This window comes from Bufo gargarizans, chromosome 4 (assembly GCF_014858855.1).
Source record: "Bufo gargarizans isolate SCDJY-AF-19 chromosome 4, ASM1485885v1, whole genome shotgun sequence".
Classification (NCBI taxonomy): Eukaryota; Metazoa; Chordata; class Amphibia; order Anura; family Bufonidae; genus Bufo; species Bufo gargarizans.
The window spans coordinates 533,849,755-533,875,485 of NC_058083.1; the positions used below are offsets into that span (position 1 = coordinate 533,849,755).

At 46.2% G+C, this 25,731-nt stretch overlaps 2 protein-coding genes across 2 annotated transcripts in view; both read right to left on the reverse strand.

Annotated features, from left to right (window-relative positions):
- The window catches only part of LOC122934818 (gastrula zinc finger protein XlCGF8.2DB-like), a 34,215-nt gene extending 10,582 nt beyond the window's left edge, over positions 1–23,633 (reverse strand). The window contains exon 1 of the mRNA XM_044290518.1: positions 23,572–23,633. The gene's annotated coding sequence lies outside the window, so the exon portion shown is untranslated. The remainder of the gene's footprint in view (positions 1–23,571) is intronic.
- Positions 1–25,731, reverse strand: part of LOC122934762 (gastrula zinc finger protein XlCGF57.1-like) — a 956,305-nt gene that overhangs the window by 882,420 nt on the left and 48,154 nt on the right. The gene's annotated exons all lie outside the window — the stretch shown is intronic.

Here is a 25,731-nt window from a genome sequence, read left to right on the forward strand (position 1 = left end):
CTGAAACCGGATCCATGCTTAAGACGCTTAAGGCGGTTTATAATGTCACGGATGAAGTTGCAGATAGCTGGAACGTATAAATAAACAACCAACTGGCTTGATCCCAAACTAAGGAGCATATAGGCGAGCCCTTTAAAACCCTAAGAGCTCTCCCTGACTGCTATGCACATGCAAGGGTCTCAATGGTAGACGATTACATGGCCACGTACCTAAAACTGTGTGACACCTGAAAACCCTATAATAGTGAGGGGACACAACCACCGGCTCCCTGCACTTAATACGGACGGAGTCAGGGTCACCTAGAATCAAGCCAGCAAGGAAACACAATAAAGGAAAAGACTTATCTGAGAAAACAGCAGCAGCAGCCTCCAGCAGTGAACACTTCATCCAGGAAGTAGTATAAACCGCAAAGTGAGGCAGTATGGGAGGGAATATAAAGGAAGACGATTAGTCTAAATAAGTGACACCTGGCAGAAGGAAAGGAGATGACAAAGTGAAACCAAAACAAAGAACATCATACAAGAGGTAGAGAAGAACGTCTGCCAGACCTTCTCACAGAACTGGCGGTGACAAACTCTCTGCCTGAGGAGGTGGTGATGGTGAGTTCACTAAAAGAGTTCAAGAGGGGCCTGGATGTATTTCTGGAGTGTAATAATATTACAGGCTATCCCTACTAGAGAAGGGTCATTGATTCAGGGAGTTATTCTGATGCCTGATTGGAGTCAGGAAGGAATTTTTTATTCCCCTAAAGTGGGGAAAATTGGCTTCTCCCTCACAGTTTTTTTTTTTTGCCTTCCTCTGGATCAACTTGCAGGAAAACAGGCCGAACTGGATAGACAGATGTCTTTTTTCGGCCTTATGTACTATGTTACTAAGTAATACTGCAGTTACATTGTTGGTTGACAAATTAAAAAATGTTGGGACCGTGAAGTAATTGTATAAAATTTGCCTGTCACACTGTTGTGTAACCTCAAGAAATGTTTCCTCTTTATGACACCGACACTGCCTTACTCTCAGTGAACTTAATTGTTGACTGTTGGCAGTTACATTGTCGTCTGACAAAAAACATTTGTTAGTTTGGTAGGTGAACGCAAAGAATGAGGAGAGTGTCAAATAAGGGACGTGGCCCAGGTCGTGGTGCTGCTGGTGGAGCTCCTGTTGCAGGAATTAACACATGTGGAATTATATACATAACAAAAAAGTGTGAAACAACTGAAAATATGTCATATTCTAGGTTCTTCAAAGTAGCCACCTTTTGCTTTGATTACTGCTTTGCACACTCTTGGCATTCTCTTGATGAGCTTCAAGAGGTAGTCACCTGAAATGGTCTTCCAACAGTCTTGAAGGAGTACCCAGAGATGCTTAGCACTTGTTGGCCCTTTTGCCTTCACTCTGCGGTCCAGCTCACCCCAAACCATCTTGATTGGGTTCAGGTCCGGTGACTGTGGAGGCCAGGTCATCTGGCGCAGCACCCCATCACTCTCCTTCATGGTCAAATAGCCCTTACACAGCCTGGAGGTGTGTTTGGGGTCATTGTCCCGTTGAAAAATAAATGATGGTCCAACTAAACGCAAACCGGATGGAATAGCATGCCGCTGCAAGATGCTGTGGTAGCCATGCTGGTTCAGTATGCCTTCAATTTTGAATAAATCCCCAACAGTGTCACCAGCAAAGCACCCCCACACCATCACACCTCCTCCTCCATGCTTCATGGTGGGAACCAGGCATGTAGAGTCCATGCGTTCACCTTTTCTGTGTCGCACAAAGACACGGTGGTTGGAACCAAAGATCTCAAATGTGGACTCATCAGACCAAAGCACAGATTTTCCACTGGTCTAATGTCCATTCCTTGTGTTCTTTAGCCCAAACAAGTCTCTTCTGCTTGTTGCCTGTCCTTAGCAGTGGTTTCCTAGCAGATATTCTACCATGAAGGCCTGATTCACACAGTCTCCTCTTAACAGTTGTTCTAGAGATGTGTCTGCTGCTAGAACTCTGTGTGGCATTGACCCGGTCTCTAATCTGAGCTGCTGTTAACCTGCGATTTCTGAGGCTGGTGACTCGGATGAACTTATCCTCCGCAGCAGAGGTGATTCTTGGTCTTCTTTTTCTTGGGGCTGTCCGCATGTGAGCCAGTTTCTTTGTAGCGCTTGATAGTTTTTGTGACTGCACTTAGGGACACTTTCAAAGTTTTCCCAATTTTTCGGACTGACTGACCTTCATTTCTTAAAGTAATGATGGCCACTAGTTTTTCTTTACTTAGCTGCTTTTTTCTTGCCATAATACAAATTCTAACAGTCTATTCAGTAGGACTATCAGCTGTGTATCCACCTGACTTCTCCACAACGCAACTGATGGTCCCAACCCCATTTATAAGGCAAGAAATCCCACTTATTAAACCTGACAGGGCACACCTGTGAAGTGAAAACCATTTCAGGTGACTATCTCTTGAAGCTCTTAAAGAGAATACCAAGAGTGTGCAAAGCAGTAATCAAAGCAAAAGGTGGCTACTTTGAAGAACCTAGAATATGACATATTTTCAGTTGTTTCACACTTTTTTGATAAGTATATAATTCCACATGTGTTAATTCATAGTTTTGATGCCTTCAGTGTGAATCTACAATTTTCATAGTCATGAAAATAAAGAAAACTCTTTGAATGAGAAGGTGTGTCCAAACTTTTGGTCTGTACTGTATATATATATATATATATATATATATTGTAAGAAGGAACAAGGAGCCGTCTTTGACGGAAGATACGTGTCACCGAGGTTCCTGGCCTCGGTGAGGTAAGAACCGGGTTTTTTCCTGAAGTGTCAGGTCTGTAGTGCAATCTGACACTTCAACTGTTAGAATGGCTGTAAAGCCAATCCGGGCCGGTTCTTATTGGGAGCAGCCAAAGAGCAGGGTGGGTGGCTGTTCCCCACGGTTCCAGGCCGGGTTTTGGCTGGAATATAAAAAACCCAGCCAGCATGTTCAGGTGGTGAATTATCCTCCATGACAGAGGAGCTGAGGAGTCTGTGGTTTGAGACACTGAGGGATCTGTTTGTGTGAGCCATAGGCTGGGGAAACAGGCCACTAAAGACTGCTGCGGACTCTGGGTGAAAATCATCTGCTGACCAGGTGACGTCTTTTTGCACTGTGAACTTTGTGTGGTGTGAACAGGCACCAAGACTGAACACTTTCTTTTGGCTTGTTTTCTGGCTATGTGTGAATAAACACTGAACTTTGATTTAAACCTTGTTTTTTGCCTCTGTACTGCGTCCGCTTACCCTGCCTACCAAAGCGAATCCCCACATTTGGTGTCGGATGCGGGCAAACGCAGTGAGGCAGGCCTGAAGGCCGAAAAGTTTTTGTTTATCCGGGCACAAGTGCATGTCCTACATTAAGCCGGCAAGGTTACGACCCGTATCCCCTGACAAAATGGAGGCGGTCGTGAAGGCCCTCGTGGAGGCTAACTTGCAGCAGCGGGAGGCTAACAAGCAGCAACAAGAAACGAACCGAGCTGCTATTGCAACATGTGATGGCGTTGCAGGCGTCAGGAGCGTCCCAGAATGTCCACGATGCCCGGAAAGCTGTCCGCGCGGCGATTCCGAAGATGACCCCCTCGGATGACGTCGAGACCTATCTGGCGGTCTTCGAAAAAGTGGCCGTGAGGGAAAAGTTACCCCGAGACCAGTGGGCTGAGGTCGTTGCTCCGTTCCTAGCGTCCGGTCCCCAGCAAGTATTGTTTGATCTCCCCGATGATCAGGCGGCCGACTACCCGACAGTAAAAGGTGAGATCCTGGCGAGACTCGGGGTGAATGTATTGGTCCTGGGCCCAGAGGGTGCATCGGTGGGAATTTAACCCGGCTGAACCCGCTAGACCACAATATTATGATCTGCTGCACCGTTTGCAAAAATGGCTGCAGCCGGACATGTTGACTCCCACTGCTATGTTGGATCGGCTGTTGGCGGATGTGTTTTGGAGGGCTTTGCCGTACCCTCTCCAGCACTGGATCGGCCAGGTGTCTCCGAATAATGCCCTGGAGATGGTCGACCTGGTGGAGCGCTATGAGGCCACCAGAAATCTACAGGGGGGTTCTTTTGGGAGGGGGCCAGTCAAACCCCGGAAAACTCCGCCCCAGACCCGGCGGCCGGTGCCAGCTAGACCCGCCCGGGATGTACCCCCTGCCGACCTAAACCCGGTGGTCTGCTGGCGTTGTCAGGAGCCTGGACACATAAGGGCGGACTGTCCCCATCGGGGGGAACCCATGGACACCAACTATGGCTTCCGCCACTCATTATATGCCAGGATGTTGTGTGCCACAGGAACTTCAGAGACTATGGACAATAGCCACCTGTGCCAGGTGGAAGTGGGGGGCACTCTGGCGGTGGCTCTGCTGGATTCAGGGAGCCTGGTGTCCCTGGTAAGAGCTGCCCTGGTGCGGCCGGCTGAGTATACTGGCCGAAAAGTCGGTGTTGTTTGCATACATGGGGACTTAAAGGAGTATCCCACCGCCCGGGTCTCTCTGTCAATGGTGGCCGGCAGGTGGATGCATGAGGTGGCCGTCGCCACAAAGCTACCATATGAATTGATCATTGGGAGAGACTTCCCCGGGTTCCCGGCACTCTGGCCGGATACGAAAGTTACCCGGGAGACAGATGTACCCCTAGCAGAGTGGCCTGACTCAGGGGGGAGGCCAGAACCTTGGGAACCGGAGTCAGAAGGACCAGCTGTAGGGGTGACCGCCACTTCGGTGGAAGAGGGGGAGACAACCCCGTTAAGTGTGATGGTGGGAGACGTAGAGGATTTGCCGCCGGGTCCTGAGCTGGCAGACCTCAATGTCTCTAGGGATAATTTCGGTACAGCACAACACCAGGATCCGACTCTATCTCGAGCCTGGGAAAATGTGGTAGTAGTTGAGGGTGAGCCGCAACAACCGGGGGCCGAATCTATGTTCCCCCGTTTTGTGGTTCAACAGGAGATGCTGTACCGGGTAAATAAACTACGGGGTGAACATATTGAACAGCTGGTGGTGCCCCAGGCATATCGCAAGCTCGTGTTGAAATTAGCCCACCAACATGTTCTTGGGGGACACCTGGGCCAGCAGAAAACGCAGGACCGGATTTTACAGCGGTTTTACTGGCCCAGTGTGTTCAGAGAGGTAGAAGAGTTTTGCAAGTCTTGCCCAACCTGCCAGATAACCAGCCCCCAGCCACATTTCCGTAGTCCTCTGGTCCCTCTCCCGATTATTGAGGTTCCCTTCGAGCGGATCGCTATGGATCTTATAGGCCCAGTACCGAAGTCAGCTAGAGGGCACCAGCACATCCTGGTCATCCTCGACTACGCCACGCGGTACCCGGAGGCGGTGCCATTGCGTCATACGTCAGCCAAACTCATAGCTAAGGAGTTAATGGAAATGTTTTCTAGAGTGGGTCTGCCTAAGGAGGTTCTAACTGACCAAGGGACCCCATTTATGTCCAAGGTCATGAGGGAACTCTGTAAGTTGCTCCAAATAAAACAGTTACGGACATCCGTGTATCATCCGCAAACGGATGGCCTGGTAGAGAGGTTTAACCAGACGTTAAAAAATATGCTGAAAAGAGTGGTGTCTAAGGATGGGAGGGACTGGGACCTTCTTCTGCCCTATCTCATGTTCGCAGTGCGAGAAGTGCCCCAGGCCTCTACTGGGTTCTCGCCCTTCGAACTACTATACGGCAGACACCCTCGTGGTTTATTAGACGTCGCCAAAGAGGCGTGGGAACAACAAACCACACCGCACAAAAGTGTAGTTGAGTATGTCACCCAGATGCAGGGACGGATGGAAACAGTGTTACCTCTGGTTAGGGAGCATATGGAGGCAGCGCAGCGAGCCCAGAGTAGGGTCTATAATCGGCAGGCTCGGGTCCGAAACTTTAACCCGGGTGATCGGGTGTTGGTTCTGGTACCAACGGTAGATAGTAAGTTCCTAGCTAGGTGGCAGGGGCCCTACGAGGTACTAGAAAAAATTGGACCAGTAGATTACAAAGTACACCAGCCAGGGAGGCGAAAGCCGGAGCAGGTGTACCATGTGAATCTGCTCAAGCCGTGGAAGGAAAGGGAAACCTGTACGGAAGACAGCCCACGACCAGGGTTCCTAGGGGAAGCGGTTTTGGCCCCTCAGTCTGAAGCAGGGGAAGCGGCTGTCACAGTGAAAATTGCTGACAGCCTCTCCTCTAAACAGGCTCAGGAAGCCAGGGAGTTCATTAGTCGGAATACGGATGTGTTCTCAGACCTCCCTGGACGCACGTCCGTAATCCGGCATGACATTGTCACTGAGCCTCAGGCGAAAGTCCGGTTAAAACCGTACCGGGTACCCGAGGCTAGGCGACAAGCCATCACGGAGGAAGTGCAGCTAATGCTCCAGCTGGGTGTCATCGAGGAGTCAAAAAGTGAGTGGGCCAGTCCGATAGTATTAATACCCAAGCCAGACGGGACATTGCGGTTTTGTAATGACTTCCGCAAACTTAATGAGGTGTCCAAGTTTGACGCGTATCCCATGCCCCGAGTGGATGAGCTTATTGAAAAGTTGGGCCAAGCCCGGTATTTTTCTGTGTTGGACCTCACCAAAGGGTACTGGCAGGTACCCTTGACGGAGGCTGCCAAAGAAAAAACGGCTTTCGTCACGCCAGAGGGGCTGTATCAGTACAAGGTATTACCCTTTGGTCTACATGGCGCTCCCGCCACGTTTCAAAGGTTAATGGATATTGTACTCCGTCCACATCGTCGATACGCTTCAGCGTACCTGGACGATATCGTTGTCCATAGCAACGACTGGGAAAGTCACTTACCTAAAGTCCAGGCTGTAGTGGACTCCCTTAGGAAGGCTGGCTTAACCGCTAACCCAAAAAAGTGCTCGATAGGGTTAGAAGAGACCAAGTACCTGGGGTATGTCATTGGGCGCGGAGTGATCAAACCTCAGGTGAACAAAATTGAGGCAATTAGGAATTGGCCCCGACCTGTCTCTACTCGGCAAGTAAAATCGTTCCTGGGTATGGTGGGGTACTATATGAGGTTTGTCCCCAATTTTGCTACAGTCGCCGCACCATTGACAGGCCTTTTGAAGGGACGCAAGTCAGTGACGGTCCACTGGAATGAGCAGGCGGAAAAGGCTTTCTCCGCTTTGAAGTCGGCCCTGTGTGGGTCCCCGGTTTTGGTGGCGCCCGACTTCAAAAGGGAGTTTATAGTGCAGACCGATGCCTCTGAGGTAGGTCTCGGTGCTGTACTATCTCAAGATATTGACGGGGAGGAGCATCCCGTTGTCTTCCTCAGCCGGAAGCTCACCCCAGCCGAGACTAGGTACAGTATAGTGGAGAGAGAGTGCCTGGCCATCAAGTGGGCACTCGAGTCTCTCCGCTACTACCTTTTGGGGAGAAGGTTCCGTCTGGTGACCGACCACTCCCCTTTGAAATGGATGAGCCAGGCCAAAGAGAGGAATGCTCGGGTCACCAGGTGGTTCTTATCTTTGCAAAATTTTAAGTTTTCCGTGGAACACAGGGCAGGCAGGTTACAGGGAAACGCGGATGCCCTATCCCGCGTACACTGTCTGGCAAGTGTTCACCCCCTCAGGGTTGAACAAAGGGGGGAGGTATGTAAGAAGGAACAAGGAGCCGTCTTTGACGGAAGATACGTGTCACCGAGGTTCCTGGCCTCGGTGAGGTAAGAACCGGGTTTTTTCCTGAAGTGTCAGGTCTGTAGTGCAATCTGACACTTCAACTGTTAGAATGGCTGTAAAGCCAATCCGGGCCGGTTCTTATTGGGAGCAGCCAAAGAGCAGGGTGGGTGGCTGTTCCCCACGGTTCCAGGCCGGGTTTTGGCTGGAATATAAAAAACCCAGCCAGCATGTTCAGGTGGTGGATTATCCTCCATGACAGAGGAGCTGAGGAGTCTGTGGTTTGAGACACTGAGGGATCTGTTTGTGTGAGCCATAGGCTGGGGAAACAGGCCACTAAAGACTGCTGCGGACTCTGGGTGAAAATCATCTGCTGACCAGGTGACGTCTTTTTGCACTGTGAACTTTGTGTGGTGTGAACAGGCACCAAGACTGAACACTTTCTTTTGGCTTGTTTTCTGGCTATGTGTGAATAAACACTGAACTTTGATTTAAACCTTGTTTTTTGCCTCTGTACTGCGTCCGCTTACCCTGCCTACCAAAGCGAATCCCCACAATATATATACACAATATATACTTTTTAGTATATAATCTTCCTACCAATTCTTATCCTAACTATATTATTCATTTCCTCTTCCATCTCCATCTTCATTCTTACTACCACATTCATCTATATCCATTTTAATTATTTTTATATTTATTTTCATCTTCTGTAGCTGTGCCCATGCAATATCTATTGCAATCATTCTGTTTCTCCCAAACTTGTGTCTTCTGCTTGGTTCTTCAAGCTTCTTAATGATGTATCCATGCTTTTATCAATTTGTTTTGGTAGCAGATATAACTTCTAGTAAAGTCCCTGCTTAATGTGTGAGGCAATTCATAATGCCATTTGGCAACACATAGCTTAATTAACCCTCCAATATGTGTTATTTTTAATTTGGCAGTATTTTACAATTAAAAATGTAATGTACTTCTTTAAAATCAGCACAAATGGATTAAAGAAGGTGCTCAAACACCATAAATACTTGTCAACCGAACACTTGTTCAGCCACACGCCTCCTGACTCCAGCATGCTCGTGCATGCCCTGCTGAGCATACGTGTGTTTTAACAGTGGAGAGGAGTGTAAGATGCTGTCAGACAAAGGGGAAGATAGTAGCAAGCATGACCAAATTCAAAATAATTAATCTTACTTCTCCCCAACATCGTGAAAGGAAGGTTGGGAGGCCCATACTTCACATAGGATAGTATTATATATAAGATTGGAATGACAGAATGGCAACCCTACTGTTCACTTAGTAAGGGCTCACGCAAACGTGAAATACAGCCGTTATTCAGGCCATATTTTACGGACGGCATACGGCCCCATTGAATTCAAGTCCACGTGAAAAAACTCACCGCCTGTCCTATTGTGATCTGTATTTTACGGATCAGAATAGGAGTGTCAATGTGCAGTCTAAGGAAACCTTGGACAGCACATGGACGCATACGGGTGGCAGCTGTGTTTATTTTCTCCTCCTCCGTGGTACGCGCAAAATGAATTAACAACAATGTCATAATTTATCACCAAATAGGTCAAATTCTGCTACAATTACTGTAACTGGGATACTCTATTATATTGTATAAATACCACGCAAAAAAAGAGTAAATACACTTACCATAAATTAAAAGTATATAATGTTTATTCAAAAAAGACAAATCACAAAATAACAAATGAAAATCATGTAAATATCATAATAATAATGAGCATATGGTGGAAAAATCCAAATAGAAGCGCCACCTAACCTGAAGAAATGCACCTAATGGAATCTATGGAGCAGTATAAAGCAGGGTGGGATATAATGAAAACGCTATACATTTGATAAAGTATGACAGAGAGAAACACCCTGTAAGAATATATATAAATGTTCTAAAAAAAGACCACACTCTCTAATACTATAAACCAAGGCCAAATGATGGTGCAGTATCTGGAAACATCACTGGAGTAAATGAACATGAAAATGAAAATAGTCATACCAGATAGTGACAGGAAAAGTGGACGCTGCCTCCTCGACGTACGTTTCGCCGTTCTGCTTCCTCAGGAGAGTGCAGAACGGCGAAACGTACGTCGAGGAGGCAGCGTCCACTTTTCCTGTCACTATCTGGTATGACTAATCTTCTGGTAAGGAGTTAGTTTCAGTTTAGTGTTTTTAGGCAGAAATAGTTCATTCCAGCTTAGCTCCCCCTCTGTGAGCAGAGTGGGTTGCGCCCATATCCTGCAGCATGAGGAGAGAAGGAAGTTAGTAGTGCAGCCCACCCCCTGCTAGGGCTAGGGTGTGCATGTTAGGAGCTCCCAGACATAGGGAACCGAACCAGGATCTTGTCTGCGCTGAGACATTGATCCCCAGCCTGAGCCCTGCAGTCTCGGCTGGATGAAGCAAGCAGACAACTCCAGTTCCAGAAATAAACCATACCCTGAGAAGATAACTGTGAGTAAAGTCCAGAGACCCTAGGAGAAGCCATTCCTCCTCAGCTAGTAAGTCCCCATACAGCATACGGTACAGTTCAGAACAGAAGCCAAATTCCTTCCACAGTATAGAGCTACAAAGCAGACGTCCTTTCCTGCAAAACTCCAGGTACATGAGAGAGCAGAAGATAAATTCTTGCCAACCATTGCCAATACCTGCTGGGACCTAAGACAAAAGCTGTATCTTGCTTGGATGAAAGTTGCTTTCAGTAAAGACAAGTTTGAACTTCACCAAAGGTCTGGATCTCAATTACTGCCGCAAAAACCCTCTATTATTCCTACTAGCACTACACTCAATTTATTGCAAGTGAGAAAGGATCCAGGAGTCCAGCCGTACCCAGGTAGGAGACATCGTTGACACCTTATCACCACCATACAGAGACATTACACCACTCTGGCATTCCTAGACTGGGACGTGCATTATAACACCTTGGAGGGCCCTGCTATTGTACCCTGCGCACGCTGCAATTGGCGTCACGAACAAAACTATAGACTATCACCTACACCTGACCCAGCCATTGCATAATTTCGCATCAGAGTGCATACCCCGGTCCAGCTCTATTGCACATCTACCACTTCTACACTTCTCCCTAAATTCTATTTTTTAGGACAGAAGAGTCTTCTGACTGTTCACAGATTATGTGGGTGATTTTCAAAGTGCACCATTCCAGTTTTAGGCAATCCGCTGCGTGAAAGAGTGCCAAGCCCCATCCCGGACCATAGAGAGACGGAGCATTAACATGATTGATAACGCTCTGTGCCTCTCTGTGATTTTTTTACTACAAAATCACGGTGACAACTGTATCTCACTGTGATTTTGTAGTAAAAAGGTCACAGAGAGGCACAGAGCGTTATTAATCATGTTACTGCTCCGTGTCTCTGCTGTCAGGAGTGGGGCTTGGCTGTCTTTCACACAGCGGATTACCCGAACGACATCCACTCGTATGAAAGATGCTTTAAATAAGTGGTTTGGAGACAGCACACCGGAGTCAGCAAATAGCTTTGTATTCAATCTTTATTTTACCAGTGGTACAATCTCATGACATTTATTGCTTATAGCAACGTTTCGGGCCCAGTTTGGTGCCCTTTATCAAGCTATAAATGTAAATATAAACACAGAACAATACAATTAAACATATATCAGTGGAAATTCATTCATATACACATCAATTCTTATGAAATATTTCATATTTATCACTCCTTAACAAGTGGGAGTTCATCCAAAAGGACATTAATCACTGTGTCGGGGGAAAGAGGCATTCAAAATGTCATATATTGAGTACAAAACCGGCGGCACATGTCGGAGCTATACAGCCATCGTGGCAGCAGCGGTGTGATTACAGAGTCGGGGTGATGCATGATATCACATATTGCACACTGTAATAAAAGTATACTAGTAATCCCATATAATTACCTGAGTGGCCAATCAAAGTGTTTCCACAGCGTGCGGTGCATGGGAAGCACGCCGTGGTGTTTTATGCGGAATCTATCCGGATGTCCGGCGGTAGCCGGCGTGCGTGGGGGGCGGAGCTGGCTGGGTGGCGGTGCGTCGGAACTTGGCGCATGCGCATTGTCCCTATGTGTCTGGCGGCGCCATCTTAGTTCCTGGTGCTTTGAGAGAGAGAATGTGGGCGCATGCCCAATACTATCTTGAATTTCCCACGGCCATTTTAGGTCCTGGTCCGGGAGAGGGTTTACAGACTCTACAGTGGGGGTGCGGGTAGCGCATGCTTAATTGTGTCTTGAGTTTCCACGGCCATATTAAATCCTGGTGGCACTGGGGATTCATATACATTATTCTAATGAGAGGTGGTAGAGTAGTTTAATCACCTTTGTACAGTGCTACTGGTTTTGTACATCAAACACATCCATTTCTCATGTCTATAATCATGATTACGTATATAGGAATACTATACCAATTGGCCGGAATACATTCATTCGACTATAGATGCTGATGGAGGGTTGTCTATGGTTAAGGCTCTACGTGGAATCATGGGGATACGCTGCGAGGGATGAACCTATTGGAGAAAAATGCAAAAATGGGTTGGTTCTATTATGTAAGCCCCACAAAGTGACTTCAGAACTGAACTGGTCCTTAAAAAAGTGGACTTTGGAAAATTTCTTAAAAAAATAAATAAAATGCTTCTAAAATTCTAAACCTTCTAACGTCCTAAAAAAATTAAAATTACATTATTAAAATGATGTCAACATAAAGTAGACATATGGGGAATGTTAATTAATAAATTATTCAATTTATTCAAAAATAAAGGTAAAACATATTAACTCAAATTTACCATTAACTCCTTAACAACTCAAGACAAGAATGTTCATCCTAAATGGCCAATACTTTGCGCTCAGGACGAGCATTCTTGTCCTGCGGTCCTTTATTCCTCCCATGTACAGTGCTGCGATCAGACCATGGTCCATGGTCTTGTTTAAAGCATAGATTGTTATCTCTAAATAAAGATGACAGTCTAGCTCCCCATCCTTCTCATGAATAGCCCCAAAGTGTATGGAAGGCTTTGGAGGAATGGACCAAACACGTTAAATCCAGAGCTGCACGGGAGCCTTATGAAATCTCTTTATTCCATGTGATAAAACATCAACATACCTATACAGAAGTCGTTTACATGTTTCAGACCCAACAGTCTTTACTTATAGCATAGTTCTCGTTAATTTCTAACAATAATTTGTTTTCCCTTAGTCCTAACAGTGGCACAGATGGGGTATTCTGCCCCTGTGGACTGGTTAGGACAGGTGAAAGCTTTAATGAAATAAAAAAACGGAACATATACCTGCCCTCCCTGCCCCCAATAAAGAGGGGCGTGACCCTCAGGACATCGTGTAATTACAAGTAGACAAAAAATAACCACAATTTTGATAAAAAAAGGGGGGGAAATTTGTGTGCCACTGTTAGGACTAAGGGAAAACGAATTATCGTTTGAAATTAATGATTCCCCTACGTCCTAACCAGTGGCACAGATGGGGATTTAGCAAGTAGAAACCCCCATGGGAGGGTCCTCATGCCTGGCGGAAGATAACACTGTCCGGCCAAATGAGGAATAACTATGTATTCTAGTATCCACTCTATAGTGTGAGATAAAAGTGGAGTGAGAACTCCAAGAAGCTGACTTACAGATCACATCCAATGGGATCGAGCTTCTCTCTGCAAAAGAAGTGGCCACTGCTTGAGTAGTGTAAGCCCTTACAAATTCAGGGGGCTCTGAGCCCTGAGACATATAAGACTCCCGAATTGCCTCTTTGATCTAACGACTGATGGAGGGCTTAGAGGCTTTCCTCCCCTTATGGGTACCGGAAAAAAGGATACAGAGGTTTTCATCCTTCCTAAATACCTTGGAGCGTTCCAGGTAAATCCTAAGACATCTCGAAATGTCGAGGGTATGGAGCCCTCTTTCCTCAGAGGAGGGGGGTGGAGCCAAAGTTGGCAGGGAGATCACCTGGTTGATATTGTCAAAGGAAGGGACCTTTGGAATATAAGTAGGCAAAAATTTGAGAAGTACCCGATCCTGCAGGAACTTTGTATAAGGCTCAAAGGCAGAAAAAGCCTGGAGTTCCCCAACTCGCTTTGCAGAGGTAACAGCCAACAAGAAGGTGATCCTACAGGTCAGGAACTTGAATCCCGCCTCCTCTAGGGGCTCAAAGGGGGGTAGATGATAACCCCCTGAGCACGACCGATAAATCCCAAACAGGGATAGGTCTGATTACTGTAGGCTTTAATCTTGAGGCTCCCTTCAGGAATCTCTTGATAAGGGGGTCTTGAGAAACAGCTCTGTTGAGACAAGCAGAGATTGCTGAAATCTGCACTTTAAGGGTAGCGGGTGATAGCCCCCTGTCCAGACAGTCTTGTAGAAATTGGAGAATTATCGGAATGGAAGCTTTAGCGGATGTTTGCTGATGCCTAGTACACCAGGATGAAAAAATCTTCCAGATTCTGGAGTAGGCCTTATTGGTAGCTTCTGATCTGGAGTGCTCTAAGGTTCTCAAGACAGACCCTGATAGCCCTTCTATCCTTGGAAGGGACTGGTCAACCTCCAGGCCGTCAGGTTGAACATTTGAGGAGATCTGGGTGTCCCCCGACACCAGTACTCTCTCTGGGGGAAGCCTCAGAAATTTACCCCGACTCATCTGTAAGAGTTGGGTAAACCAAGCTCTTTTCAGCCAGTATGGGATAATGGCGATAACTGACGCTTGGTCCTGCCTGATTTTCATCAAGACCCTTGGTATCAAGGAAATTGGAGGGAAGATGTAGGCCAGCCTGAACCTCCACGGGATTGACAGTGCATCTATTGCCACCGGGTTGTCCTCCCTTTATAGGGAGCAATACCTCTCCACCTTGGTGTTAAACCTCGTTGCCATGAGATCGATCTCTGGCATGCCCCACCTGAGCGTTATCTCCTTGAAGACCTCTGGATGAAGTGACCATTCTCTGGTTGGAAGACCTTGGCTCAGGCGATCCGCAATCACATTGTGAACTCCGCGAATGTGAACGGCTGATAAGCGGATGAGGTTCAGTTCTGCCCAATCCAATATCACCCCTATCTCTCTCAGGAGACTTTGTGACCTCGTGCCTCCCTGCTTGTTGATATACAGCACAGCGGTTATGCTGTCTGTACCTTCACTGCCTTCCCTCGAATTAAGGGAGCAAAATGAAAAAGAGCTAGTCTGATTGCTCTGATCTCCAGGAGATTCGATGACAATAACCTCTCCTGAGGTGTCCAAGTTCCCTGGACGGTCATGTCCTGAAGATGCGCACCCCAGCCTACTAGGGATGCGTCTGAAGTAAGTATGATCCAAGAGGGCTGGATCAGGGACTTGCCGTCCTCGAGGTGGGACTACCACCTTAGAGAGGATCGGACTTTGTAAGGCAGGTAGAGCACGGAATTGAGTCCCACTGGACTGTGATTCCACTTGGCTAGTACTTCCGACTGGAGCGGACGTAGATGCCATAATGCCCAAGGTACCGCCTGTGCGGTTGAGGACATTAGTCCCAACATCTTCATCCATGTTCGAATCGTTACCTGTTTTGGTACAGAGAGAGAATGGGCTGTCTGTTGCACGGATTGCCTTCGTTCGGGAGTGAGATGAATCGTCATCCTGCTTGAATTCACCATGAACCCCAGGAACCTTACCGAGGTGGCTGGTTGAAGCTGGGATTTGTCCCAATTGATTATTCATCCTAACTGATGCAGGAACGTAACAGCCTGTTGGATGTGTTGGGACAGGATCGCTTGGGAAGGAGCTCTGAGGAGCCAGTCGTCCAGGTATGGAACTATACTCAGGCCCTGAAGCCTTAGCGCGGCCACCACAGAGACCACCATGTTGGTGAAAGTGTGTGGGGCTGAAGAAATCCCAAACGGGAGGGCCACAAACTGAAAATGTCTTAGGACCCCCCCCCGGATGTTTACCACGATCCTTAAGAATCTTCTGGACCCAGGATGGATGGGAACATGGAGATAAGCATCCTTGAGGTCTAAGGTTGCCAAGAAATCTCCCGGCAAAAGAAGATTGGTCACCGACTGGATAGTTTCCATACGGAACTTCTTTTGTTTTATGAAACGGTTAAAGAACCTCAAATCTATAATCATCCTCCAACCTTCGGTATTCTTGGGTACCAGAAAAACTGGGGAGTAGATACCTGTTCCCCTCTCTTGGAGAGGAACCTCTTCTAAGGCCCCCTTCTGAAAGTATTCTAGCACGTAATTCTCTAGAATCTCTTGCTTGTTGCTGGGAAGAAGCCTTGTTTGGATGAACTTGTCCGGAGGCGGACTGCTCAAGTCCACAAGGTAGCCCTGAGAAATTATGCGCAGGACCCAACCGTCCTGGATATGATCCTGCCAACAAGGTAGAAAATGCTGTAGGCGACCGCCTACGGGAATGTGGGGAGAAGGGAGCCTGGGATTTTCAGTCAGACCGGCTAAATACCAAGAGCCTCGAGGAGGCCCGCAATCAGAGCGCCGAGGACTTCTTGGGGGGTCTAGAACCCCAAGAGGATTTTCCTCCTCTACGGGAGCCCCAATCCCTCTGGGTTGAGGTTCTGACATGGAACCAAACCCTTTGCCCCGACAACGAAAGGACTGCTGGGGAAGGGACTTGCCCTTCTTGTCCGACAGCCCTTCCATTATTTGGTCAAGCTCTGAGGCGGAGGCCGAGGCTGAGGAATAAGCGCGCCTAAGGGCGCAATCCGCCTTCCGATCCATTGGGTCTTGCAAACTTGACCAGTCGTCTGATGGGATTAGGGTCCTTCTAGATAGTTTTGCAATCGCCATGTCCACTTTTGGGACAGGCCCCCAGGAAGATACTTGATCCTCTTTGACCGGAAATACTGCCTGAATCTTTTGGTCAAGACTGGACCTTTCTCCGGCTTTCTCAATTCCGTCTTCATCAGATAGGAGAGAGCTATCTGCTTTAAAGGCCCTAGGCCCCTTAGACGTCCTGGTCCCCGACCGGATAGATCTTAGTAGCCGCTGGGCTTTCTCCAGCGGAAAGAAATACGAAAAACCGTCCTCCTCCTCCGAGGAAGAAGAGGCTGAACTGTCTCTCGCATCCTGAACCGATACCTCCATCGCCCGATGGGGAGATGAGGGACGACGGCGTTTAGAAACCAGGGCATGCTTCAACTCTTCTATGGAAGCGTTCACCTGGTTCATATTGGTCTCCATATAGCCCTTTACCCAATCGACAACGTCGTGGACCGATGGCTCCAGCTGGGGGAGTGTCTTGGCCCTACAGGGTGGGCATCGGGAAAAGTCGTGGGAGTCCTCCAACACGATCTGGCAGTCATGGCACTGCAGGTGGAGTCTCTTGCCAGAGGACTTCCTGCTGGGCTCTCGCTCACCGTCCCCGGTAGAAGACATGGCTGAAAAATAGAAGAGATAGGAATTAAGCATAATTCAGGAAAAAAAGACCTTTAACAGCAAGCTTCAGGATCTTTACCCAGAAGATCCTAGCAAGATCTTTTTTAAAGAAAACAGGCTTTTCAGCAATACAGAGGTTTACAAGTAAACAGCCATAGCAAACCAACACACACGGACAATCTCAAGGTTGACAGAAATCTGCACTCCAGGAGACTGAACCTGGAGCCTCACCACGTTTAAATAGAGTGTTTGGGCGCCAAAACAGAAGCTCTGCCCACTAAAGGGGCGGGGTAAACCTTTTAAAACCTACTCCTTAGACTTATTAAAAAAATAATAATCCTCTGGGACCCCAGAGAGGGAACCCTTAATCAGATAAAGGCACCAAACAGCCCTAAACAGAAAAATACTCCCCGGCCAAAGCTGCTGCAATCGGCCGGAGAAAACCGGAAGTGATGTCACTTCCGCAAGATGGCGGCGCCCAGCAGAACATGCGGGAAACCGCTGACGTCCTCAGAATGAGGTAAGGCCGAACGCTCCAGAGGGAGCATAAGACCTCAGGCGGCATAGAAGGAGCGGAAAAAGGGGAAAATAAAAACTCTCTCCACCGCTAGGGATGGTGGAGTGGACCACCTGTCCTGTCTTGTCCGCAGGACAGAAATAAAAACACGATGTCCTGAGGGTCACACGCCCCTCTTTATTGGGGGCAGGGAGGGCGTGTATATGTTCAGTTTTTTTATTTCAAAACTTCCACCTGTCCTAACCAGTCCACAGGGGCAGAATACCCCATCTGTGCCACTGGTTAGGACGTAAGGGAATCAATGGGAGGTTTCTGTCCTCTATGAGCTCACTTTAAAACACCTGTGTTATGGTTTGACAGGTGTGCCGCCCCGGTCAAACTCCCCAACTGCCACCGTTTTACCAGTGTCATGAAATACAATATGCAACGAGAAAACTATCTAAGAATGGCCTAGATAAGTAAAAGCGTTTTAAAGTTATCACCACATGAAGTGACACGTCAGATTTGCTAAAAATGGCCTGGTCCTTAAGGGGGTTGTCTCATCATGGACAATGGGGGAATATTGCTAGGATATGCCCCCATTGTCTTATAAATGCAGGTCCCCTGCACGGAGCCCCGAAAGTGAAGGAGGGCGCACTGCGCATGCGCAGCAGCCCTCCATTAATTTTGTATGGGGCAGGCAAAAATAGCCGAGTGCTGGCTCGGCTATTTCCGTCGGCCTCATAGAAATTAATGGGAGCGGGGTACTCTCCCATTCACTTCTATGGGGAGCCGGCTTGGTGGTGGTCAGACCAGAGACCTCCAACCACCACCTTGCTGGGCTCCATTATCGATATAGGTGCGGGTTCCACTGCTGGGACCCGCACCTATAAGACAATGGGGGCATATCCTAGCGATATGCCCCATTGTTCATGATGAGACAACCCCATAAAGGTGAAAAATGGCTGGGTCCTTAAGGTGTTAACATGAAGTACAATGTGTCACGAGAAAACAATCTGAATGGCTTGGATAAGTAAAAGTGTTCCAAAGTTATTACCACATAAAGTGACACGTCAGATTTGCAAAATAAGGCCTAGTCAGGAAGGGGGTAATTGGCCGGCACTGGAAGTGGTTAAGTAAGACCAGGATTACCACCTGCTCCACATAGGGACACATAGCCTTTAGAAAACATCTATTGAGTGAGAGCTAAAGGTATATGCAGCTTTCACTGGGACCTGTTTCTAAAGGCCTTGGACCATGGTCTTGTTTAAAGCAAAGATTGTCATCTCTAAATATAGAAGACAGTGTAGGTCACCATCCTTCTCATGGATAGTCCCAAAGTGCATGGTAGGCTTCGGAGGAATGGACCAAACACGTTAAATCCAGCACTGCACGGGGAGCCTTATGAAATCTTTTTATTCCATGTGATAAAACATCCAACATACCTATACAGAAGTCGTTTACATGTTTCAGACCCAACAGTCTTTACTCATAGCATAGTTCTCAATGGGAGGTTTCCGTCCTCTCTCAGCTCACCATAAAACACCTGTGTTATGGTTTGACAGGTGTGCCGCCCCAGTCAAGCTTCCAAACTGCCACTGTCCTTGGAACAGATAGCCAATTATGGTATGAGTAAGGAACATTGAGTCTTAAACATGTTAACTACTTCTATTCTGATCTGTCAGATATTTTCTTGCATGGAATAAAGAGATTTTACCTAGATCTCTGTGCAGTGCTGAATTTCTCTTCACATTACTGTCAGCCTTAAAACAAGACCTGACAAGACACGGCTTGCATCTATAATTGCTTCACAGACTGAGATCCTGCCATCTGTTGTAAGAATTTATGAGTTCCATTATGTCCTGTACTTCTGGCCAATAGTGGCTTCTCTTCAGTGTGAGTTCTCTCATGTGTAGCAAGACTTGATTTGTGACTAAAACACTTTCCACATTCAGGACATGAATATGGTTTCTCCCCTGTGTGAGTTCTCAGATGTTCTACAAGAGCTGATTTCACCGTAAAATATTTACTACATTCTGGGCACATAAATGGTTTCTCCCCTGTGTGAGTTCTCTGATGTTTAACAAGATGTGATTTCTGACTAAAATACTTTCCACAATCAAGACATGAAAATGGTTTCTCCCCTGTGTGAGTTCTCTGATGTGTAACAAGATGTGATTTCTGACTAAAATACTTTCCACAATCAATACATGAAAATGGTTTCTCCCCTGTGTGAGTTCTCTGATGTGTAACAAGATCTGATTTCTGACTAAAACATTTCCCACATTCAGGACATAAATGTGGCTTCTCCCCTGTGTGAGCTCGCTGATGTCTATGAAGATCTGAACTCTGACTAAAACACTTCCCACATTCAGGACATGAAAATGGCTTCTCCCCTGTGTGAGATTTCTGATGTCTATTAAGATCCGAATTCTGACTAAAGCATTTCCCACATTCTAAACACAAAAATGACATTTCCCGTAAGTGGATTCTTAGATGGTACAAAAGATTTGATTTTCGACTAAAACATTTCCCACATTCTGAACATAAAAATGGTCTCTCCCCTGTGTGAATTCTCTGATGTCCATCCAGAATGAATTTCCTGGTAAAAGATTTTCCACATTCTGAGCATGAAAATGACCTTTTATCTCTGTGATTTTTCTCATGTAAGGAAAGATTAGATTTCCTTTTAAAATGTTTCCCATGTTTCTGTTTAGTTCTTGTTTTGCCAATTAGTGATTGTCTAGATGAAGGTTTCTTGTGACCAGCGGTATTGGAGAAGAGATCTTCACTGTGAAGGACTGAGGGTACGTTAGGAGTCATAGAATTATCTTGTGTGATATTGTTATTTTCTACTTCATGACAGGAAGGTAAATGGAGATGCTTATGGTATACTGTCATCCTGTCTTCACCTGGAAAATAAAACAAAATGTTCTTACTTCCCAAAAACAAATTGCATTTATATTAATCAGTCAAGCTTTCTTGAGACAATAGCAAGCTAGGAAACATAAAGTAAATAGAAGAAATTAATAAAAAAAAAACTGTGCTAGTGTCAACCAATCCCATTCCAACTATATTTTCTCTTTTCTTACATAAACCTTTCCTTTTCCATTCTCAGCTTCTGTATCTTCTAAACCCCTTTGCTGCCAACCTATTCTGGGCATTTAGGATGAATAATTTTTTTCAGTGTTGCATTCCAAATTTATTTTGGCAGTCTTAGGGCGCATACCACTTACGAATTTATTTTCATGAACTCTTTCTGGGTGGGAATGTGAAAAAACAACAGCAATTCAACCTCTAAATAAGGCATTTGAAAATTTGCACTGTTTACCATTTGACACAAAAATGTGTTACCTTAATTCTGCAGGTTAATATGATTATGGTTTCCCCAAATTTGTACAGTTATGTTATGTACTTATCTGCCTGTGCCTCCGCGGAAATCTCTGCCTCACTACGGCGTCATCACCAGCATCGTTTGGTTACCAACCCATATGGCTCTGGGGCTAGTTGGCCTATCAGGGAGCAGGGAAGCTGGACCAATTGGGCTCTGATATTTATCATCTGCTTCTGACTAGTTCTGTTTGACTTCCGTTTCCCCTCTAGTTAAGATCCTGTGCACTTATCCAGTTTAGGGACCGTCGACCAGTTGGGGGACACCGTTTAAGGCAGATTGAAGTGGTGCAGGTGAAATTTAAGGATGCACTGTTTTCTACCTTATGTGACAGATTCACATGCCATACCAAATTCTCTCTGTGGCATTTTCCTTTCTGGCATGGATCCAATGTGGGCCTTGGTAAACCAAATGCATGGTCTCAAACAACTGCTACAGCACCTTACAAAAAGGGTCCAACATCACGAATCTACTAGGTCTCCACCCATTGTAATAGTTCCCTTACAGCTCCTAGTACACCAAGTTAAATTGTCTGGTCACTTCACAGGTGATAGGAAGCGGTTTGAACTCACTCCTTGGGCCCCGACTTCTTTGTTTAAATCCTTGCAGCAATTTTTGTGCTTCGCTAGCTATTGCCATAAGTTCATCAAACTTTTTATGTTATATTGAAACCTCTTACTGATATGACTAAGAAGGGGGTGGATGTCCTTCTCTGGCAGCCAAAGGAAATATTAGCTCTTGAATCTCTAAAAAGATGTTTCATGAAAGCTCCTGTTTTGGTCCTGCCTGATCTGACTAGACCAATTGTGGTAAAGGTCAATGCCTCTGAGGTGGGGCTGAGAGCCATGCTTTCTTGTCTTAGACCATGTGGGGGGGTTTTTATTGCAAATTTTCCCTGACAGAGAGTGGGCTCCTTGACACCAAGTGGACCTTTTGAAGACTGGAATCACTTTCAGGAGGAAACTATACATCAAGTAACGGTCCTTAACCAACCACAGGAATTTTACATTTTTAGAATCTGCTAAATGTTTTAATCCCAGACAGGCTCTATGGGCATAATGTTTTACCCAATAATTTTGTGATCACTTTCAGGACAGGGTCTAAGAATATTAAGGCAGATGCCTTCCTATTTCAGCTATCACCACTGATCTGGCCTCTGAGATCAGGTCTAACTAAGATCTGGCCACTGAGGACAGGCCTGAAAATAAATTGTCCACAGTCACAGGAGATTGGTGTCAGGGACTTCATAAAGGGTTCCTGTGTACCCCGAAATGTGTGTTGAATAAATGGTATATCAATCATCTAGTTTTGTGTCAACAAGCTAGCAGTACTAAAGTGAGACATTAGCAGTCAACTTCCCCTTCCCGTGCATTGTATCCTGGGGTTCCATACAGTATCAGCTGCACCAACCTCTTCTGTTCTGCACTGAAGGTGTGCCCCGGCTTGCACAACAAAACAGGTGAGCAGAATATACACCCTATTGAGGGTTTCTGCACTTTTACATACTCACATTAGCACCTTTTCTCTTTGGCTACTTTTTGCTGTTACTCCTAGAGGCTTAGCTCTCTACAGCTGCCGTGCCCTTTGCACTTTGATTCACAGGGCCATGTACTGAAAACATGCTAACTCTTTAAAGGGGTTCTCCAGGAATTAGGAAATGAAAATACGTAACCATTACTTTATTATAAATCTATTCCCAAATACCTTTAATTAGTTATAATGGATCATTTTCTCTAGGGAGGAATAATTAGGAGAAATAAAATGTCTGCCGTACCTATTAGTACACACAAAACCAGTCCTAATCACACAGGAGGACAAGGTACTTCAGAGCACTGAGGTAAAGAGCTGCCTCATCCTCCTCTTTGCTCTGCTTATCAGGGATTCTGGTCCTGAATACAGTTTAATATGATCTGCAGCTGAATCTCTGTAGGAATGGAGTTCATGAGGAGACATGAAGTACAGAGAGGAGGTGGGGATGTGGCTGTGTCCTGCTAGCTGATTAGGACAGGTTTTGTGTGTACTAATAGGACGGCAGCCATTTTATTTCTCCTAATGACTGCTCCCCAGACAAAACAAGCCATTAAAACTAATGAAAGATATTTGGGAATATATTTACAATAAAGTAATATTTAGGTATTTTCATTTTCTTGAATCCTGCAGAACCGCTTTAAGGTTCAGCATGTGTTCGTCCTAATCTGTCCAGCCTATTGTTAGCCTGGGTTATTTCAGGAAAGGTGCCTGAGCATTAGGTACTCGTTTCTAGTTTCCTATAAAGGTGAACCATTCCTCTGCTCATTTGCCATTTATCATATTATTTATTTTATTTAACAGGGTTTAACACTTTGCTGCCTGACCTTTGAACTTTTTACTGGATTGCACAAACACTGCCTGCCCCGACGTTTGCTTGTTTCCTGCTTATGCTTCTGTCTGATCCTTTGGTGCTCTTGATACCTCTGGATGAGCAGCCACTGAACAGAAACTGCTCCAAGAGGAGATGGCCTGGTGGTTCCCTCACAATCCATATGAATGAAAGGGTGAAAAGCCACTTATATAACTCTCTTTGGAGTAGCCCCGAGCCAAATCTGTTCAATGGCACAGTAGATCTACATCCACTTCTGTAACGCTAACTCTCAGAACTGTTTTCTCCTTTACAGCCATGGAAGGTCACCTCTTACCCGGTGATGTGAGGGACTGGTGATTCTCCATCATGACGTCCTTGTACAGATCCTTGTGTTCTTCTAAATACTCCCACTCCTCCATGGAGAAATAGACAGCGACATCCTGACACCTTATAGGAACCTGACAACACAAGGATACAGTCATTACCAGACCCCTCCCTTGGCGTTATTGTATAATGTCCCAGCATTCCCAGCAGCGCTCACCTCTCCGCTCAGCAGCTCAGTGATCCTGGTGGTAAGTTCTAGGATCTTCTGCTCATGTATCAGGGAATGAGGTGGAGGCTCGGTGATGGGGCTCTGGGTCCTGCTCCGTCCTCCTGACACACGGGGTGTCACACACTCACCAGACGACTTCTTCACTACCTTGTAATCCTGTGTATGGGGAGACGCCGATCACTACAGAGATTCTAAGAGTCCTTCACCTTTCCAGTCATTTCCCTGTTTTATTACTAGAGATAAGAGTGATGTCATGTGAGACTCTCACCTCTCCAGTTATCAAGGAGATGATCTCCAGGGTGAGGTCTAATATCCTCGCAGCCATGTGGTCTCTGTCCTTCTCCATCCTTGGTGGGTCCTTGATGGAAAGGACCATTGTCTTTAAAGAAAAGAGTCCTGCACGTAAGAAACCGGTGGGAATCAAGGATTGAGAGAAAAGTCACATTTGGATTAAAGTGGATCATTTCCTCTGACAGGAACAGAAATACGCAAAACACAACTCTGATGTGAACAAGCCCATAAGTAACACTGTGCTGTAAGAGTATTTTACATACTTTAGTATTGATTGGTTCTGTCCCCTTTAATTATTGTATCACCTTCTATATTCTTTGTAATCTAGTGAGTGGATAGTCAGATAACAAATACAAACTCCCCACTGAGCTGTGAAGGTCACATTCCAGAGGGGGTAACTCATTGGACGTCAGTACTCCACACTGGATGTCTTTAGGATGTGGGGCTAAAAGGTATAAAGCTTTGTGCACAAAGGTAAAAAATGGATCTCCACTGAGAACATCATCCACGTACCATGTTGTAGGTCAATATCTGTTTATTGTATCCCCATGAGGCCCCCCCTCCAGGTCAGGTGATTGATGACTATTTACCTTTTTTTATTCTGTGTGTGATTTGCCTATTTTTCCATATATACATATATACATATATATATATATATATATATATATATATATACAGTTGCAAGAAAAAGTATGTGAACCCTTTGGAATGATATGGATTTCTGCACAAATTGGTCATAAAATGTGATCTGATCTTCATCTAAGTCACAACAATAGACAATCACAGTCTGCTTAAACTAATAACACACAAAGAGTTAAATGTTACCATGTTGTTATTGAACGCACCATGTAAACATTCACAGTGCAGATGGAAAAAGTATGTGAACCCTTGGATTTAATAACTGGTTGAACCTTTTTTGGCAGCAATAACTTCAACCAAACGTTTCCTGTAGTTGCAGATCAGATGTGCACAACGGTCAGGAGTAATTCTTGAACATTCTTCTTTACAGAACTGTTTCAGTTCAGCAATATTCATGGGATGTCTGGTGTGAATCGCTTTCTTGAGGTCATGCCACAGCATCTCAATCGGGTTGAGGTCAGGACTCTGACTGGGCCACTCCAGAAGGCGTATTTTCTTCTGTTTAAGCCATTCTGTTGTTGATTTACTTCTATGCTTTGGGTCGTTGTCCTGTTGCAACTAGGGTTGTTGCGGGTATCGAAATTTCGATACCCAATCGATACTTTTGTCCCGGTATCGATACGATACCGGGATTTCCATTTTTTCGATACTGGGCTGCGCTTCAGCGCAGTCTAGTATCTCTGAACATGAGCGCGCTGCTGTCGGCGCGCTCATGTTCTCTCAGCAGCACGGGGAGAAGGACGCTGTCCTCCCTCCCCCCTGTGCTGCTGCTGCTGCCGCTGCCACCAATGAACGGGGAGAGGGGCGGAGGAGGGGCGGGCGCACTGCGCCACCAATGATACGACTTTTCCTACACAGAGCGGCGCCCAGCGATGTCCCAGCACTTACTATTCGTCCTGGGCGCCGCTCCGTTCACGCGCAGTGCCCCATTACTGTGCCTCCTCTCCTGCTCCATATGCTGATTACTATCGGAGCGATGGGGAGGAGACATCAGCTTCACTAGTGGGCGTT